Source organism: Mycteria americana, chromosome 1 (assembly GCF_035582795.1).
Source record: "Mycteria americana isolate JAX WOST 10 ecotype Jacksonville Zoo and Gardens chromosome 1, USCA_MyAme_1.0, whole genome shotgun sequence".
In the NCBI taxonomy this organism is placed as follows: domain Eukaryota; kingdom Metazoa; phylum Chordata; class Aves; order Ciconiiformes; family Ciconiidae; genus Mycteria; species Mycteria americana.
Window position 1 is genome coordinate 120,534,167 of NC_134365.1, and position 18,553 is coordinate 120,552,719.

An 18,553-nucleotide genomic window follows, 5' to 3' on the forward strand; every position below is an offset into this window, starting at 1 on the left:
GCCGTGCTAGGACTGGGACCTTTTCAAAGCTGGATGGATTGTGGTGCCACCACATATTTCTGTATTATGCCTGCCAGATTTGGATTTATTTCTTTGTCCTTTTCCTCATTCTTCCAGCACTCCTAACCTTGCTTTTTTGGGACCACCACCTTCCACTTGACCGAATTGTGCCCAAACACCACCTACCAATGCTGTGACTGAGAGGTGATCTCTGCTTGAAATTTAAGGCAAACTCTGAACACATATTAATAAGCCAGTTCAGTAGAAAACTTTCTCGTAGCCCCATCTCAACAACTGTCTTTTCACTCCACTGCTTACTTATTTTTGGCCTTTGCTTGCTGTGTCACTATGCAATTTAGATGCATTACAGTCTGACTCAGAAGCCACGCTCTTATGGCCCTTTCCTGGGGCTCTGAGAGGAGAGAGAGGAGCTTTTGCTGTAAAGAGTCTAGCCTTGTGCTTTGGATCACTTCATTTTCTTGCAGGGACTTGCTTAACTGTGTTCATTACAAGCCCCAAGCACGGTTTTCCTCTAACTACATTGCCATCATCCTTGGCTGGTACAGGAACCCCGGGGACTGTCACCACAGGCCCATGTGAGTACAAATAAATCAGTATCATTGAGAAGGATAAAGGGGGAAAAATGTTTCTCACAGCACAGCCTTTGAGAGGACTAGACTCCGTAAGTGTGCCTGCTGGCAGCAGCAATATCTGACTTTCTGGTTTCTCAGCCATCTACCACGTCCCTTCTAGTTTGACTGCAGCTTCACCAACTGATTCTCCCTCTCTTCCTCAGGAGGAATACAAGGATATTTCAGAGTGGAATCACAAGAGAGCTGTTCTGTTTGGTTTCATGGGTGAGGATACTTCAGTTACCTGCACACGTGTAAAACCCACTGAATTAGGGTCATCATCTGCCTGTGCCACCTTACTGAGAGCTGAAGCCGTTCAGGTCCTTCCTAGATGAACCCTGAATTCGGACTGCTCAGAGCCAGGCAATGTCATGAGACGCAAAACCAAGGTCAACAGACAACCCACTTCCTCACTGCCAGCAGGCAGCATGTGCCACCCCAGCTGGGATCCTCAGCCATGTAAGGGAGTGTGGATTTGTACCACAGTTATGCCCTGAGCAGGTGGACCTGATGAGCAGCGAGATGAGTCAGTCCATGGGGGGTTCAAGGGGATTCCCTACATAGCACTGAATCATCAATCACCAATTCTGTAAAATAATTTCCACAGCAAACATTTGGGAACAAACAGTTAAAGCAGCAAAGGGAGGATTTGGGTTCAGCAGTAATCTCTCGGGGCTGTGCTGAGTCACACTCCGGACTTGGAGGGAAAAAGCGGACGTCGCAGCTGGATGCGTTCAGCTAGGAAAGAAATCAAAGACGTGATCAGTTCCCAGCTCATGATATTTATTTGTAGTTCATTATCGTATTTATATTCTTCCCTGTGAAGAGCGCACAACAATCAGCAAGGCTGGCCTTTTGGGGAAGCGCTTATCAGCACCTCTAATGGAACACAAATGTACAGGGCCCTCGTTAGCGGGCAGGGAAACCAGGCTCGGTGAGAAGCCCTTGTGGAAGGCGAGCTGCACGGCTAATACAGCGTCGCTTCCCCGGGCAGCGGCACTCTGACGGCAGCAGAACCTGAACTCCTGTTTCTGCTCAGGCCAAGCAAAGGATGCTTTTATATACGTATCCATGTATCACAAACGCATGTCTTAAAGTAACTCAGCAGTTTCCTGCAGTTTATGAGCAAAGAGAGTGAAGACAAGGAGAGAAACATGTGAAAGAAGAGGTAACGACATGCGGTGTCCCCCGCCGGGGAAGACGCAGCCTAGGCGGGGAGCACAGCAGGGGTACGCGTGGCCCCCAGCCTCAGGCGCCTCGCTTACACGCCGCCGCTTTGCGGGGATCGCTCGGGATGGGTTTCAAATCCGTCGGGGGGGGGGGGGCTGCGGGGAATGGGTTTAGTAAGGAGGCAGCTATCAGCATACGGAGGTGTTGCCTAGGCCTGGGGCTAGCATCATTAGTTGGCCATGTGTCTGCGCAGTAAACGCAGGCTTCACCAACATATGGATCCCGGGGATCAAAGACCGGATGGGCAAACCCCGCCTAAACAGGTTAATCGAGAGGATTTGCCCTTTTTTTCCTATAGCCTGACAATACTCGTAAAGGCCGCCACATCAATAAACTCACATTAGGCTGCACTGAATTACACAATTCAAAACAGAGATGTGTCTTATTGTGTTTAACTATTATTAAATCAGCTCCCTTGACTTCTTTAGGGCTATGCCGGTTTACACCAGCCGAGGATGTGGTGCTAGCTCTCTAGGAAGCTGCTCGCTCCTAAGTGCAAACACATTGCCTGCTAAGAGTTCACAAGCTGAAGCAAAAACTCACCCGGGATTCCTATGATCTCCTGCTGCCGTTCAGCCTGAAGAACTAAGGTATTAAACATGTAATATGAAGAAATAAAAACATACATATTTTTAGCTGAGCTAGATTTCCGTGTCCCCTGCTTTTAGGAGTATTATATCAACACCTGTTAGTTTTGCTCTAGTCATCATTTCCATCAGAAACTTATTGTTTCAGGGGTTTTATAACTCGTAAAACTTTTATAAGTCAGACAAAATGTGCTTTAGGAAAAAGCTGATCTTTCAGGTCTCAGTGCTGGAAGGTATTTTTATATGCAACAAATGTAAAAGAGAATAATGGCTGTAATGGCTTTTATTATATTTAGAGGGAGGAAGAACTGCAAATATAATCAGAAATCAAATCATTTAACCATTAATTTTACACAAAGAGTCTGGGCAGCCCTCACAAAATATCTGTCAATAGACAGCAAATAAAAAGGAACCCAGACAGTGGGGAAGTTCTCATCCTTCACGTCCAAAAAGCACTTAAGCACATTCTTAAGTCCATCCTTACTGCAAAAGACATTTGAGCATGTATGTAAACCCCTCTTGCAAAAGGATTGCTTTCCTCGGTGTCTGCTGTGAACCCAGGAGTCATCCCACTCAACTCATTACTAATGCTCTTGAAATTACTCATGGGCATAAATATTTGCGAGAATGGGGCCTCAGTGAGGAGCTGTGTCTATAGGAGGAATCATGGCCAAACTGTGCCATTCTAAAGCAAAATGCTGCCAGACCTGCTGTCTCCACCAGAGAGCTGTAACCAGCATGGCGCAGAGTGGCCGCTGCTGCCCAGACGGCCGAAGCCACATGCATGCCCCTGGCAGCAGGCCACATCTCTGAGGGGTCAGATGCACCCCCTGGGAATGCGTCTCCAAATGAGCCCTGGGAAGAAAAAAGCACTTCCATGGTTGACAACTGCTTGCAGAGGAACAAAAGCTTCTTTAAACCCCCTTTATGCCTGTTTACAAATAGCAGATTGAGGTTCTCTGTGGCTGTTTGCAGCACACAAGCCTGACCAAGAACACCGCAAAGGTCCTCTACAAACTGCCGTCTCAGCCGGCTTGGGGGTTCAGGGGGTGAACGAATGTCACCTCAACTCAAAGCATCAGTGAACCAGAAAGGATTTCCAGTAAAACTCAGCCAGGGGTTGTCCACCCTTCCAGAGGTCGGTACCCTCTCAGTGTCTGCCTGCTGCTGAGTCGCCCTTTGGTGAGACACCAACAGTATCTGCTGTGGAAATGAAAGGAAGACTTCATGATTTCACTGAAGCACAATTGCAATTGCGTATTACATTCCTCAAAGGCCCCCGAGCTGATGCAGTCCCAGCTTATCCCCACGTTTGAACACCCTGGGCAAAGCCACCTTAAATGTGGCAGGTTTGGGGCTCACTTTGCATGAAAAAAGAATTTGTTCTTCACTTTGTGCGTGATCTTGTCACACGAACACACACCTTGGGACGCAGCCAGTGTTGACGAAGCCTAGGTAAAAAGATGGGTCTAGCGCAGACCTCAGTTAGTCAAAGAGAAGTGGCAGGCTTGACTCCAGGAATTTGAGAGCATCTGTAGTGTTTCTTAAATACTTTGCTCAATTCCTGTTTGAAGTCTCACGGATCCATCCCCGCGTTTTGATTTTCTCAGCATTTTGAAGACTCAATAAACACCTTGTGACTGTGTTTTTACAGTGCTACCTAACAGTTGGCATGACTTCTTGCAGGTATTTCCGTACCTGGGAGACTTCATATAGACCTTTTTACAAGTGGGTTCTGATTAAAATATTGGGTGGCAAAAAAACCAAATAAAGAACAAAATCTGTAGGGGTGGCCACAGCTCCGTCGAGCTTATTTCTCCAGTATAGGGGTGGGAGCCATAAGTTTTAGTCCCTTTAAGATTCACTTGTCCTTTCCATTCCCTACCAAGCCCGACTGCCCCACAAAACCTACCGAGGAAAACTTAAAATCCCAACGCTGAAGGTTAACATAAAGCTTCTGGCATTATCTTAACACTGAGGAAAAAAATTATCTTTCCTCTTTCTAATGCAGGCCATGTGTAAAGTTACACGCTGCGCGCGCTGGCTTTTAACAGGAACTGTTAACAACCCTTTTTGATCGCAGGAAGCGGAGGAAAGCCTCTTCACCTAAGAAAATAACAGACGTGTTTACGGGCGCTGCTCTTCTCCCCACTGGGAGCTGCCAATCACCCCTCCCGCCCCCTGAGCTGATTTCTGGGGGGCTGTGGTGGGGGGCCGGGGCTCGCCCCGGCTTCCTTCCGCTGGAGGGCTCCAGCGGCCGGGGCTGTTTCTGGGCAAACGGCCACTGCTGCGGTGTCTGGGTTAGATAGGCTGCAGCTGGGCTGGGTGGGTGTCGCAGGCAGGCTGCGCCCAGCCAGCTCCCCAGCCTCCGATTCCTGGTAAAAACAGCTTCCCCATTCCTCCGAGTTTGAACTGTCTTTTTTTTTTTTTTTTTAATTTTAGGAAAATAGGTGCTGTTCCACTTCTAGGAAACATAGGTGCGAAAGTTTGGTGTGCATGCCGGAGGGCAGCCTAGCCCGTCCAACTTATCCCTCCACGCCTGTTCCTCCAATGCAATAAGTGACATTCTCGTCTCTTTACTACCTCTGTTAAGGTGGGAGCCAGCGGTTCATCCTCCTGACATTCAGAGTTATACTTCTAAGAGCAAAATAGCATTCAGGGCTACTAGCTAAAAAGCAGAGAGCGTGTAACTGGTTGAACTGAAAGGAACAACGCCAAGGGAGAATTTGTCTTCCTGTGTTATCTCATGATTTAAAATCCGCACTGGCGAAACTTCACTGCTTAAGCTGCAATTTCAAGCTGCAAGTATTCAGCAGCTGAGGAACCAGTGTGTATAGGTATGTGTGTGTGCGCGCGTGCACCATATGTATTCATGTTTATGCAGTTTTCCACTCAAAGCAGTCAGAGGAAATGAAAACCTGCTTTTGCAAGGCTTCCACTGCAAAATTAAACATTCGGTTTTTCCTTAAGGGAGTTTGCTGTTTTATGCACTGGGAAATAACTCCTAAATTTTATTTTTTTTTTCTTTTCAAGTCCAAAATATCTTGCCTTGAAAGAGAGCTGAGCTATGATGGGAAACACAACTATTCATTTGGGATAGGAGAGGGGAGCAGCAAGGTGGGAGAGAATAAAAAGAAATCAAAGAGAAAGAACAAACAGAAGTGAGGGATTTTCAGTTCCTGTGTCCATCTATTTTTATCCTAGAAGGAAGCTTCTCAACATAGCTGTGTTTTCTTTCACACTGCTCTCCTCCCTTTGCAGGACTTCCAGAATTCATCCCGGCACCTGGTTTTTCCCTGAGCTTGATGTGTTATACCTACAAGGCAGGACAAATTTGGCAGCTGTTGCACTGGAAGCAGAAGGGGAGCAGAACAGCAGCAAAGCCGGATACTTTGTACATCCAGGGGCACCAGAGAGATGTCATTTATTTCTTTTGCTTAGGATTTTGCTGGCAAAGCTGACTGCTTTCTTTTGGCCTTGACTGGGACATCTAGACAGTGGGAAAAGTTTTTTTTACTTTTCTTTTGGATCATAAATGTATCCTTTCTCCTAACACTTCTGTTGCTCATGCTCTTATTTGGAGAAAGCTTTTTTTTTCCTTTTTTTTTCTGAGGCTATGAGACAAAGGAAACTTTTGGCTGGAGAGAAGTGTTCTTAAAGCGGAAAGGAAGCAGAGTCTGAGGCACCAAAACAGAACTTCAAATATTTTTCCATTTGCAAAGCAGCGTACAGCCAGAAAGGAAAGGCTGCATCCCAGCCCCACTGAAGCCGATGGGAAATGTGCCACCTATTTCCATGGGACAAGAGATTCACCTGAGGAACCCAAACTCACCGGTCTACCCGTCATAATTATGACTACTAAAGATGTGTTATTTGTATTGCTGTAGGAGCTCACCGTTCCAGTCAATGGGCAGGATCTCCTCTGTCCAAGGGGTTGTACAAGCTCAGATCAAAGAAACGTTCCTTGCCCCAGAGATCTTGAAATCAAAGTTTATGGCTCACCTTAACGCCTTATGGAGGAACTGCATGGGGAAGGCACCTGCACCTTGCCAGCACTGAGCAGATACCTGTGCCCTGCTGCACTCCTAGCCAGGCACAAACTTTTTGAAATGGCCACACGTCTAAGCCCACCTACGCTGCGTGCGAAGCAGAATAGGATGCCACCACCCGTTCAGGGGCACATGCAAAGGATCAGGTGTGGAGACTTGATACCTGCAGTCCAGGAACAGCACACTCAGTGTCTCAGGAGAAGCCCTCCGAGAACTCCTGGTGGCTCCCATTCCCTCCACAGAATTAGCATGTCACTTTATTAGGAGCCTCTGTAAATCCGAGTCTTTAATAGTTCTCTTGCAAGGTGAATCTAATTCTTATACCGATACAGCCCTAGGAAAATCAAGCCAAGCCCAATGTATAATGCTAAAACAAAGCATGATAAGCATTCTAGATTTAGCAGAAAACAGTGTTCTTTCATAGAAGAAGTTGGAGAGCTAAAGAAAATTTCAATTATTTGGCGCTGCAGCACCGCATGATTCAATATCAAAGGGAATACCATCATTATCTTTGGCATCAGAATCTCTAGATTTAGGCTGAGATGCTGGAAAAATAAAAATTGTTGTAATCAAAATCACAAAAGAAAAAAGGCCTTTTAAACGTGCTCGAGATGTAACTTGGCTGGAAATGAAACAAAAAGAGTAGAACCCAAAAGAAAGAAATTCAAAATGGAAAAGCTTGAAGCAAAGTTCCTTCAAGCATGGGTGGCCGGGGCCAAGTGAGGAGAAATACACATGTAAACAGCTTTTCATAAAATCATACCTTGCCCTTATACATAACTTTCATCAGGCATTTTCTATCAGCAACAGTGGTTCCCAAAAGAAGCAATAAATAGCTACAAACACACCAGTAGGAATTTATGGTCCCAAAAGAAAAAAAAATCCTGATCTACAGACTTCAGCACATGTTCACTTGCTGAGAGAAGGACTGACACCATCAAATGAATTTGTTAAGAAAACAGCAAATTCCAGTCAGCTGCCCCCATCTAATACCGAGGGACCAGAAATCACTATGTATCTTTTGTCTCAGTAATTCATTCAATGAAGTTAATTAATAATGATGAACTCTCAGAGAATAATCCTATATCTCTTAGAAAAATAGGATTAAGCATAATGCCCAGTATGAAGCCAAGGCTTCGTAGGTAGGGAATGGCTTTGTATGTCAAAGGATAAACGATCTCTTTACACGGGCAGTTCCCAGGCACTGCGGTGTTGCCTGGGTGCAGCTGTTCCCCGCAGCAGCAGCAGCCGCAGCAGCACTGGGTTCTTGGTGCTGGGTGCTGGGTGCGCTGGCAGCAGATGGCATTCAGGTGTCAGGGCAACGTTTGTACACCCTCATTTGGGAGCCACTCTGAGACGTTTTTAGTGCTACCAGATGCAGCACCTGACACGAGCTTCCCTGTTCCTGGCACCCAAAGGCAGCTCTTGCATGCTTGCCATTTTCTCGATGAGGTGAGAGTGAGCCGTCTGTGTTATTGCAGCGGAGCACTGGCTCCCCTGCTTCGCTGCCTGACACGAAAGCGGTGCCACTGCTCAAGGCCAGCTGCTCCGCCGGAGAGCGGTGGGTGATGCTGCTGTCTGCAGCGCGGACCACAACGGCCCCGGCGGCGGTGGGGCAACGGGGCTCTTCCCTGCCATGGTAAGAAAGAGATGGGGGAGGCCTGCGGCCAGATCGGGGTGTAGGAGGCAGCGGCTGGGGAGGGATGCTGGGGAAGAGGGCATTTGGGCTGTGCGTTCCCCATGAGCCCACCTAGCCATTGCTCTCCCCTTCCCCTGCAGTGATGCAGCACCCTTCGGCCATCACTCATCAGTCCCAACTAACAGGGCAAAGGGAGCTTTCCTCCTGCATCCTCTCCAGTGAAACTGAGCTGCTCAGCCACTGTTTAGGTTTAAATCTTTTTATGTGAGTATGTCTCTCCATGGTCTGTGGTGACAGCGTTAGCAGCACACGCTTCTCCCATTATTCACTTGTGCTTGCTTTGTGTGGGAAACTGCTTTTCCTCTGCACTGACAACCTCCCTAACTGCTGGCAGAGGGAGATAAGGGCAGCTATCAGTCCTAAACAGTGTAGAGGGACTCACACTCTTCTCTGGCACAGAAGTTGCTGTGTGCTCCTTAAGACAAGGAGTAAAATGTCTTCTACAGGACAGGAGTGTCCTCGCTTCTCATGAAGAAGGTCGGCAACTGTAAGCAGAAGACTGTGAGATGGGGCCGTTAAGGAGGGCTTCTGGGTTCACAGAGTTTGCAGGCAAATCTGGTGTAGCCACCAGTGTCATAAGGAGAACACATCTACAAGAAACTGAAGTGTGGGAGTCAAGTCACTGAGGGAAAGAATGACTGCAGAGGGGCCTGCAGACACATCTGCGAGACATCCTCATGACGCGTGGCACACACCCATGCCTTCCACTGCTCATCCGCTGAGGTTACCTTACAGTCATTTTCTTCCATCTGCTATGGGCTTCATCTCAAACCTCCCAGGGACAGTGGAGAAAATCACAGTGACCTCTGAGTCGGGGTTGGTATGCATCAGCCCCTGTGGAGCACAGAAGCCCAACTTTCCTGAGAAACAGGCTGCAATTTTCTTGTTTTTCCCTGCTTCATCCTCTGTAACTCCTTCCTCCCTGCTGTTGGACAGGTTGACTTTAATGACATCATCTTGGATGCATTGATCTCCCCCATTCCTGATACGGTGGGCACTTGGTAACATAAGAGCAGCTATATTGGGTCAGACCTAAGGACTGTCTACCTGGTAACCTATCTACAACATGACCAGGAGCAAATGCTTAGACACATGTCAGATGTGATATCTCCTCCAGGTTCCTGTGTGTGGGAACTTCTGAGCCATCCTAGAGCATCGCTTTGGCTACCATGATTCCAATCAGATTTATCTTCCGTGAGTCTGTGAAAACCTTCTTTGTAATCATTTCCGAATCAATTGTGGCAATGAATTTCCTGGTTTACTTATTCGTTAGGTGAAAAGGTAATTTTTTGTTTATTCCTTGCCTTGCCCTTGCTCTTTGCCTTGAAAGTGTGGTTAAAGATTATAGCAGAAGAGCATCGCTTCAGCTGCTCAGGGCTGCCACGCAGCTGCACCTCTACCTCATCCCCTCCCACAGCTCCCTGCCTGGCTCTTACTCGGTGGCTCTGATTTACAAAGCAGCTTTGGGGTTACTTCTTTCAGATCACAGCACAGCTCAGCCGATGACAACAGCCATAAACCTAACTGCAAAGGCTCTGCGATGCTGTCACTGGGAGTTTGCACCACCTGCAAGTCTCTCTCCTCCACAATGACCCCTCCAACTGGCTTCTGGACTCCTATTTCTCAACAGTAAAATCAGCAGCCCCAAGCAGCCAGCAGCTGACTCAAAAAAAAAAGGGGGGGGGGGGGGGGGAGAAGAGATTAATAAATGAAAGAAATCCAGCATTATATTTAAAAAAATGTGAAAAGGCAAAGGAAAATCAGTCCAAAACAGCTGGGCAAATCCTCCCCTTTGACTCAGTGGCTGACTCCTACTTCCAGTGGGACCTTTCCCAGAGACTACTGATGGTCTACATTGGTCTTTCCCCTAACCCCACCCCACTCCTCCCTATCAGCTCATCAGGCTCTTGAATGCAGTCACCCTCGTATATGCGGCTTGCTGACATCATGAAGATGTCAGCCAGCCCCTTCATTTTCAAATTTGGAACCAAATATAAGGCCACGCTTCAGTCACTCCTGGGACAGGAGCGGGACGGCTGGCAAGGAGGAAAATGTAGGAAAAGCCTACGGGGAAGAAGGAGGTAGGAATTCAGAGGGTTCAGGAAGGGTCATAGGCATCTTGAACACCTGGTTTTCTCCTCCCTGCAGCATCGCTCAGCTCAGCACAGGACAGCAGAGTAGCAGGGATTACAAGAGCTGAGCAAAAGCCGCTGTCTATTCACCTTAGACAGGCAGCAAGTAAAGAGGGGCTTTGCTTCTTTACACTCTTCCTTGCTTCTTCTTCTTCCCCTCTGTAATATAGTTTTTTCTGTAAGGGCCATCACTGCCTGAAAGATAGACATCTTGTATCTCCCAGTCAGATCAACTGGTATCACTGAAGTGGAAAAGCCCATTTCTACAGGGTCAGTATTATTACTCTTGTTGTTAATGTATTGTTGTTACTATTTGTTAGTCCAAGTTTGTGAACTCAGTTCAGGAGGGAAGGGCTGTATATTAACTTGTAGGTTCCCCCCTCTTTCATTTTAAATTTCAGTATTTTCTTCAACATGTCTGTACTGAGAATTTCACTGCCTTCACCTTTCCCTCTCTTTTGTAGTCACTTTCCACAGCTGCTGGTGCGGTGAAGATTTACAGCCATGAGGAACTGAAAAACCCTTTGCCTCTGCCCAGCCAAAGAGGCCCAGCAAGCACATCCTACACGGGAGATCCTCCCCTGAAACACTTCCCTGTGGACACTGGAGCTTGAACACTGCCCTCGAACCACAGCCCAACGCTGGTCTCACTGGTTTCTTCAGGATCAGAGCTGAAACTCTTTGGAAAATTCCATTCTTCAAATCTAAGAGCAGATTTTGTCCAGTTTTGTTGGGTGGGTCCCAAACATGACAATTTAATTAGGAGGTCCAGACCTCCCTGCATGCTTATGCTCACACCAAAGTGCCTATCCCAGACATCCAGCGGGACTGAGAGCAAGTTGTTCTACCAAAGCCACGTAAGGTTTTTGACATACTATGCAAAGGTAGCCAAGTGGAAAAAGCAGGCTGCCTGCATAGTCTCAAACACAGACAGTAGCCACATTCTTGTAGGGAGCCCAGAGCATGTTCAAGAAATTTAGGGAGGTTAAATGAAAACCTGTTGCTGTCCCAAAATGGAGCTGTTTGACTTGGAATGGAAAGCTTAGTCATCTGTCCTGCAAGGGTTTGCCCAGCTTCTTTGGTCTCTCCATCTGTCTGATTTGCTTCTTCATTTCTTCCATTTCTTTCCCTACCTTCTTTTTCAGGGTCTTAAACATTAAAGTGTTGGCTTTCCATGATGGCATCCCCAGTTACACAATGCCCAGTGCATTTCTTCTCACTTTTGAAAGGGGGCATCAGGGGCCTGATGCTTTACAGTGATATTCTTATGCCCAATGACATATGGAAATGTTTAGGAAGAAAATAATTTTCAAGCATCCCACTTGTTGTTGGTTACACCGCAGAACCAGCATCAATCCTCCCTCCCCCTTTACTAACAACTCCTGTTGCATTCAGTTCCTGTAATTAAGAGGTAATTATAGGCTCTCAATGACTTCCTTTATGTTTCAGAGGATATCATCTAGTATATAAGTTATATTCCTATTTCATCAAATAATAAGGTAAGTGTTAGGAGGCTGAAGTTCTTGGCAGAGCCCTATATCCTACCGGCACTTATGTTTGGCTGCTGTATGTGACTCATTAGATGGAGGTGGGTAGGTGACATCATCAGTAAAGGGAAACACATGATAAAGTGAGGGTTCAAGGATTTAAACATCAGCTAATAAAATATCCAGACAAAGAGGATTAGCTGTGTTTGCAGGAAGAGAGTGTTTGCCTCTGTCAGAAGCAGGATAGCCCAAAGAGAATAAACTATATGCTGCTTCTTCCTTCAGTCACCACTTTCTCGTCACGCTGGAAAAAAGTAGGGGAAAAAAAAAAGAAAAAGAAAAAGAAACCAGCTGTCTTTCAAATGGATGTAGCCATTACCTCAGTTAGTGTATTACAGAAGCATTTTTAAATCAGACAAATTTTCTGTTTTATATCCCAGGTTTGGATTTCCTTTCCTTAAAGACATGGTGAGATGTAGAGCTAGACAAAACAAAAGTTGTTTTAGGAGCTTAACAAGCGGATCAGCATGCACAAGTCTGCTCTGCCCAGGGACTGAGCTGCTACCCTTTTGCATCGTCCTGGGCAGCCATAAATTACAGCTCTGCTTCAGCTACTTATTAGCCAGATGCGAGTGTCTGAGGCTCTAGGTAGGAATGACAACAACCCCACGCAGCTGCCACCTGATGAAGGGGAGAGTGGAAGCAAGGCCCTTAAATCTCTGAGTCCACAGACCTGAGGATACACCAGTCACCTTTCCCGGCCAACCTCACTCTTGAGGAATAAAACAAGGTGTCATGGGCTTCCCCAGAAGCAGCGGGCACTTTTTGCTGCCAGAGAGCACGGAAAAAATGACACCAGGTGAATGCAAAGGCAGTTCTTCATCCTGGAGCATGGTCAGCAAATGGCCTTTGGGAAACCGCGGTAGAACACAAACCAGGGTCTTTCCAAGCACCTTCCCAAATGCAGCGGCTGGTTGCTTGAAGCTGTTAGACAGGATCACAAGAGGGAATGGTCACAAACCTGCTTTGTTATTGCTGGTTCTGTGCCAGAGCGGACAAACCATCCTCTGAAGCGTCTGCAGACACAACAGCAGTAGCCTCTTACTGAAGCTGTTTGGAGCTGACCTGCAGATCCGGGTACGCAAGGCTCAACCCAAATCTCGCACCTCACCACCTGTATGCCCAGGGGACATGTCAGCTTGACTCATCCCTGCGCTGTCGTTGTGCAGGTTTCACAGTCCCCCAGCTACGCTGTGCCGGCTGCCCCAGAGCTACATTACAAGTTGCTGCGGTGAGCAAAGGTGCCAAACGGCTCCTCAAAGTGAAAATCAGTTTTGCTAATGCTATCCTGGCCAAAACTCTCAGCCCGCTTCCCCACATTAAGGAAGGGCAGTATAGCAGACACGATACCTGCAATGGCTTGTTGTCGTAGGAAATAGGTAATGACCGTATTCAGTTGGCTTGGTCCAGGAAGACTTGGGGTGTTCCCAAGCCCAGGTCCTGCGAGTGAACATTGCCTTACTGACTTAGGCTCCTCACTGTGCGAGGCAAGCAACTTTGCCACCTTTTCACTCTAAAGCTTTCTTAGCTTCAGCATTAAAATGCCTCACATGAAAGGATGTTCACCTTTTCTTTCTCCACAGTGTAAGCCACAGCTTGTGGAAGCCAAAGGCTTCAAACCTGATACAGAACCAGATTGCTATAGCTCTTGTCAGCTGAGGTTTAGAAAAAAACAAATGCACAAAACCCAAAACCTCCAAAAAACCCCATACACACTGTGCAGAGCAAGGGTTGAACTGTACTGTTCTCACGGTGGAGAGGAGAGGGCACTGCTTATACCACTGCAGTTTTTGCAGTTATTGCCAGGATTTAAAGAAGAAAGATATACTGGGCAGGTTCTGAGACCTGTTGCTGTCTCCATGATTTCTATGGCTGGCACCTGGATTTCTTAGCATATCACCTGCCCAGGTAGAGCTTGTCTCAGAAAGAGCTAACCCTCCTCCTCTGGGGTCCTAAGTTAAGGGTGATAGTAGATCCTGCAAAACATTGCATATTGTTCTCCTATATTTTGTACTAAATTGATATACAACTTCTGTCATTGGCCGAAGTCATCCGAGGTACTTGAAGGCCTTTATTTAACTTTCCCACTTCTGCATTTATGTTTCACAGCATTGCAGATTTGGAGCGGCCTTATCCCACGCCAGTGTGCAATTAAGTCTTCTGTGTTCCTAGTCGCTGGATGAGCTTTTAATTTTCAGTTTACTGGTGAGAAGCTGCTCTTACCCAGAGCATCAGCATGTTGCGTCGTAAGTCAATGAACTCATTCCCCAGTCTCACAGTGGAAAAGAAACACACATATCACTCTGATTTGTGACTTTTTTTTTAACTAGCCGTTTAGCACCTTTTTTTTTTATATCAAAGCAAATATTTGTAATGAGAATTTGGAACTGATCAGCCTACCCTCCTCTGTATCTCTAGTTTCTTCTGCAGGCTGCAGGACGGTTTTTTGTGTTACTGAGGTATCTCACTGCCCTCCCATACCTGCTCACATCTTACAAGAACTGAAACCAAAGGCTGTTTCCTGACACCGCAGCAACTGAGCCTGAAGAAAAGAAACTATCAGATGTTTCTGTGTAACAGCTGCATGTCAAAAATAGTAGACTAGCCAACAGCTTCACTGCACTACAAGCATAGGAAGCATACTGCCTCTAAGAAACATGTTTCTCATTTATTGGAAGTGGGCAAGTGAGTTCTTTTTCCATAATCACTTACGAGTGGGAACCGAAACCTTTCCATATAGAGATCTGCATTTGACATTATAGCTGTCTTCTTGTTATTCAGCCACTGTGGCAACAGATATGGCCTCATCACTGGGCATTTCTTTCCTGGCTGAATGAGAATTTGCCATTGTATTTGCTACTGTGCCACAACAGGATTAAAGATGCATGCATAGACACATCCTAAGGTCTGCATAAATAAGGCTGTGCTTAACCACATCCAGCTTTGGGAGGACCTGGTTACGTCTACCCCAGGCATATCAAGCTTTTGGATCTTGCCCAGAAAGGGACAAAATATGAACTGGGAATTAGGACAGAGCAGTCAGAGTCATCACGAATTTCCCTGTCTGTGGTTTGAGGAGGGTGACTTTGCTACCATTAGCTGCACTTCCAACCCTCCACTTCTAAGACAACTATTTTACAGGTACTGTGACAAGCCCTTAAGATGAAGGCAACAAGCGGTGTGTAAAGCCATGTAATTACAAGGCTCTGAGCTCCTTGAAGGGTTTGTGGTACCACAAGAGCCCCAAGGCAGTGTCCTAGTACCAGGCTGTTCATACAGTTATTATCTGCTGCTGTTTCCCAATACAGCAAAGTTCAGATGTCTGCACAATAGGCTTGCAGCACCGTGCTGATGGCCTCATGCTTTCAGCTGCTCGAGGGAAATTTTCAGGGATGTTGTCTGGCTGAATTTAGACACACACACACACGCACACAAAGAATGTCCAAGCAGCTCACTCAGTAAAATGGCACTCTTCCCCTTGGGGAAGGGTGTCTGAATTTGCCTTACTTCCCCCCCCCTCAGCTAAAGAAGGGAATTTTTCTTTAAGAAATCACTCCTATGTCACAGAATTTGGACAGTTGTGTGGCACAGTGAATGCTTTTTTTCCTCCCCCAGATGGTGGGAAATTGTTCTTTAACAGCCTCCCACTTGGTCAGCACACGGGTGGTTCATTGCCAATGAAAACCCAGGTGCTGCTGAATTCTTGTTAGTGATTCAAGCAGCAGTCTTCTCTCTGAGTCAAGAGAAAACCAATACCCCCAGAATGGTTTTAATAGGGGCTGTGTTGCAAATTGCTCAGACAAGACATAAAATAGAGGTCCTGACCACGTCTAGTTGTTAAAGATCCCATAGTGCTGTTTGCAGAGGTAAGAGCATGAGTCCACAGCAACTTTCCATTGCCTTCTGCCTATATTTCTATCCTCCTTCACTCCCTAACATTGGCGCAATGGTGTGCCGTCTCAAACGATTTGGGACGTATCTGCTTAGTAGTGGATAAAACCTTTGAAGGGTATTGCTCATCGTTCACTATCTTCCTATTCCAGGCATGGTAGATTTCAGACAGTCCTTACACATGCATGTATGTATATGCACTCAACATACGCAGAGATCAAGCAAGTCCTTTCCTAAATTGCATGGGCACCGGGGAGGGAAGTCAAGTGCAGGAAGTCTCAGCTCTAAGCAATCTCTATAGCACCAGGCACAGGAGCCTCTCAATTTTCTGTGACCCCAGCATGCCAGCCAGTCCCCTGCCTGTTCAGCCAAGCACATACTGAATGTCTTGCTGAGCTTTGACCCAACAGCCTGACCCGGAAAGGTGCCAGGGTCCGTCCCTGGCCGTGTCTCTCCAGGGGAGGCTGGACTGTGCGAGGGAAGAGAGCACAGCCAGCTGCCACCTCGACACGTGCCAGGGTCTGCCTGCCACCCCTAAGTACCTCCCGCCTTGCGGAGGAGACTCCTGGCCTTTCTGAGCTGGGCTTTCCTGCAGCCATCCCCTCTGGCCAGACCCGAAACAGCTGCTCCAGCCCAGCCTGCTTAATGACGTGGTCCAGGCAGAGGAGATGCCACCCACGGACGTGGGTGCAGGACCCTCAGGCTACGGCCCCATGGGGTCGCAGTGGCACCAGCTACAGACCAAGCACCTCACCCTGCTCCGCTGTGCTGTGCAGGTAAGTACCGAGGCAGAGGCAACACCGCCGGCCCTCTGTGCAGCAGCGAGACTTGCTTCCTCTGTCACTCTGCAAGTTTCCCCTGCCTTAGAGATACAGCTTTCTGAAGGGTGTCTTCAGCTCCCGCCCTTGGTGTGGCTTCCCTCGGGGAGGGAGGGAAGGATTCAGCCATAGACTGCGGGGAGATGCCGTGTTGTTTAAGCCAGGAGGCACGTGTGTGTGGGTAAGGGGTAGTGTCTCGTTATGCTCGGTAAAAGAAGCGAAGCTGAAGTAGGTCTTCTGGGATCAGCCGAGAGGGACACAAAATTACAACAGAGGCTGACCTAGGGTGAAACCCATCCCATTTCCCCACTTGTAGTGCCTCTTGACACTTTTCCGGCATGTCAGTATGGTGGCATTTGCTCTTAGCCCTCACAGTATCCTTGGCCTAGATATAGAAACTGAACTCAAATGTAAAAGGGGCTTTTTTTTATTTCCTCTCCACACACACACACACAAAAAAAGATGCCTTTATATAGATATTTTCTGCATCTGGCTACCTCACCACAAGTTACAGGAAATTGGTTGGCTGCCTCTTAACACAGCTGTTAACACTTTGGACTAGCAGTAGCCATTGTGCTGATACTGGTTTAAATGAAAAGGATGAGGTATGCGATGGTTAGAATAACAACTGTCTCATGTTCCACAAAGAACATCGATGGCATTGGGATACAAGCCCGGCGTGTATCCCACTGCTTACCCCACTGCTGCAAACATTGCTGGGGATGTATAATTCTGCTTCACAGCCCTTCTGAGCATCAAAGAGATTCCAACATATTAATAAAATGTGTCATAACAACCTGATGATACAGGATTGCTATATAAACATGACTAATAACTATGCCGGTGTCTGGGGACCAAACAAAATCAAGACTGCTCTCTGTACAAGGCGTCAGAGTCACTCCCGGAGATTTCGAATGTAAACAGAAAAGATGGATGAAGGCTAGGCGGGAAGGGAGTTACAGTCCTGATTGACTAGCTGGGGAAAAAAAAAAAGCAGGGAGGGATGTAAAACCCACTTTTAATATGAATTGAGATCTTTGTGGAGTTCTTAGAAGCAAGTAATGACAGAAATTGTTCTGTGGGAAAGTTCAGCTTCTCAGAGGTAGACTAATCACAGCAGGATCCATATATCCTTGGGTATGATTGTCGACAGATTTCCTTATAAGTGATTGTTGACTTGATTTTGTCAATACTGATGACATTTTGGAAGATCTGATTGTAGAAAATTACCTTCAGTCAAATGATTAGGAATTAATTCAGTTCTCTTAATAAGATTCTTCATTTAAAAAAGGAAAAGTTTGACAAAGTTAGGGAACTAGTGATTGAAGCCATCTGCACTGAGCAGCTCGTACTCCAACATGCAAAGTCTGAAATTTGCTTAAGTCATAGATGCAAGCAAAAGGGACAGAGGGACGGTGCAGCAAAGGGCAATACTCCTTCTTGTGCAGATAACCAGCTCAAATTAAAAAAAAATCAGGAATAATTAGAGAGCCTACATGGAAGGAAAAATAGGACCCTTCAGCAAGGAAAGGTTCACCTTGGAGGTCAGAAGTATATGCATAGAATGAAAAGTACCAAAAATCAAGCTGGTTTAGATCTTGCAAAGGAAATAGAAACAGTAACTTAACGTTCTTCAGTTATATAAATAAAAAGAGAACAAAGAAAGAAGAAGTGGGGGCACTATTCGGTGAGGGCAATTTAGAGACCATAACTACAGTAAGCAGTCTGCCTCAAAACTCAGTGAATGTTTTCCCTCATATTTCAGTGAGGATGCAAAATGCGGTGGCAAAAGCAGGATGACTAATGGGAGCGGAAGGAAGGTGAATTGGAAATGATCACACCTGAGGTGGAAGTGGAGCTCAAAGAGCTCCCTGCCTTCAAACCTGGCTAACTGGACACTCTCCATCTTCACCTCTGAAAGGATTTGCATGTGAAATTGCAGGTCTGCAGCACAGACCTTTAATGACT

The 18,553-nt window shown here is 46.7% G+C and overlaps 1 long non-coding RNA gene across 2 annotated transcripts; it reads left to right on the plus strand.

The window, feature by feature from the left end:
* The first annotated feature begins 391 nt into the window (after positions 1-391).
* On the plus strand, positions 392-7,503 carry LOC142404852 (uncharacterized). 2 transcript variants are annotated; one of them, XR_012773970.1, is made up of 3 exons: positions 392-596; positions 2,291-2,452; positions 5,711-7,503. It is a non-coding gene; the product is annotated as an uncharacterized LOC142404852 (long non-coding RNA). The 2 variants fall into 2 exon arrangements; XR_012773971.1 differs by lacking the exon at positions 392-596 and adding an exon at positions 794-857.
* Positions 7,504-18,553: the final 11,050 nt, after the last annotated feature.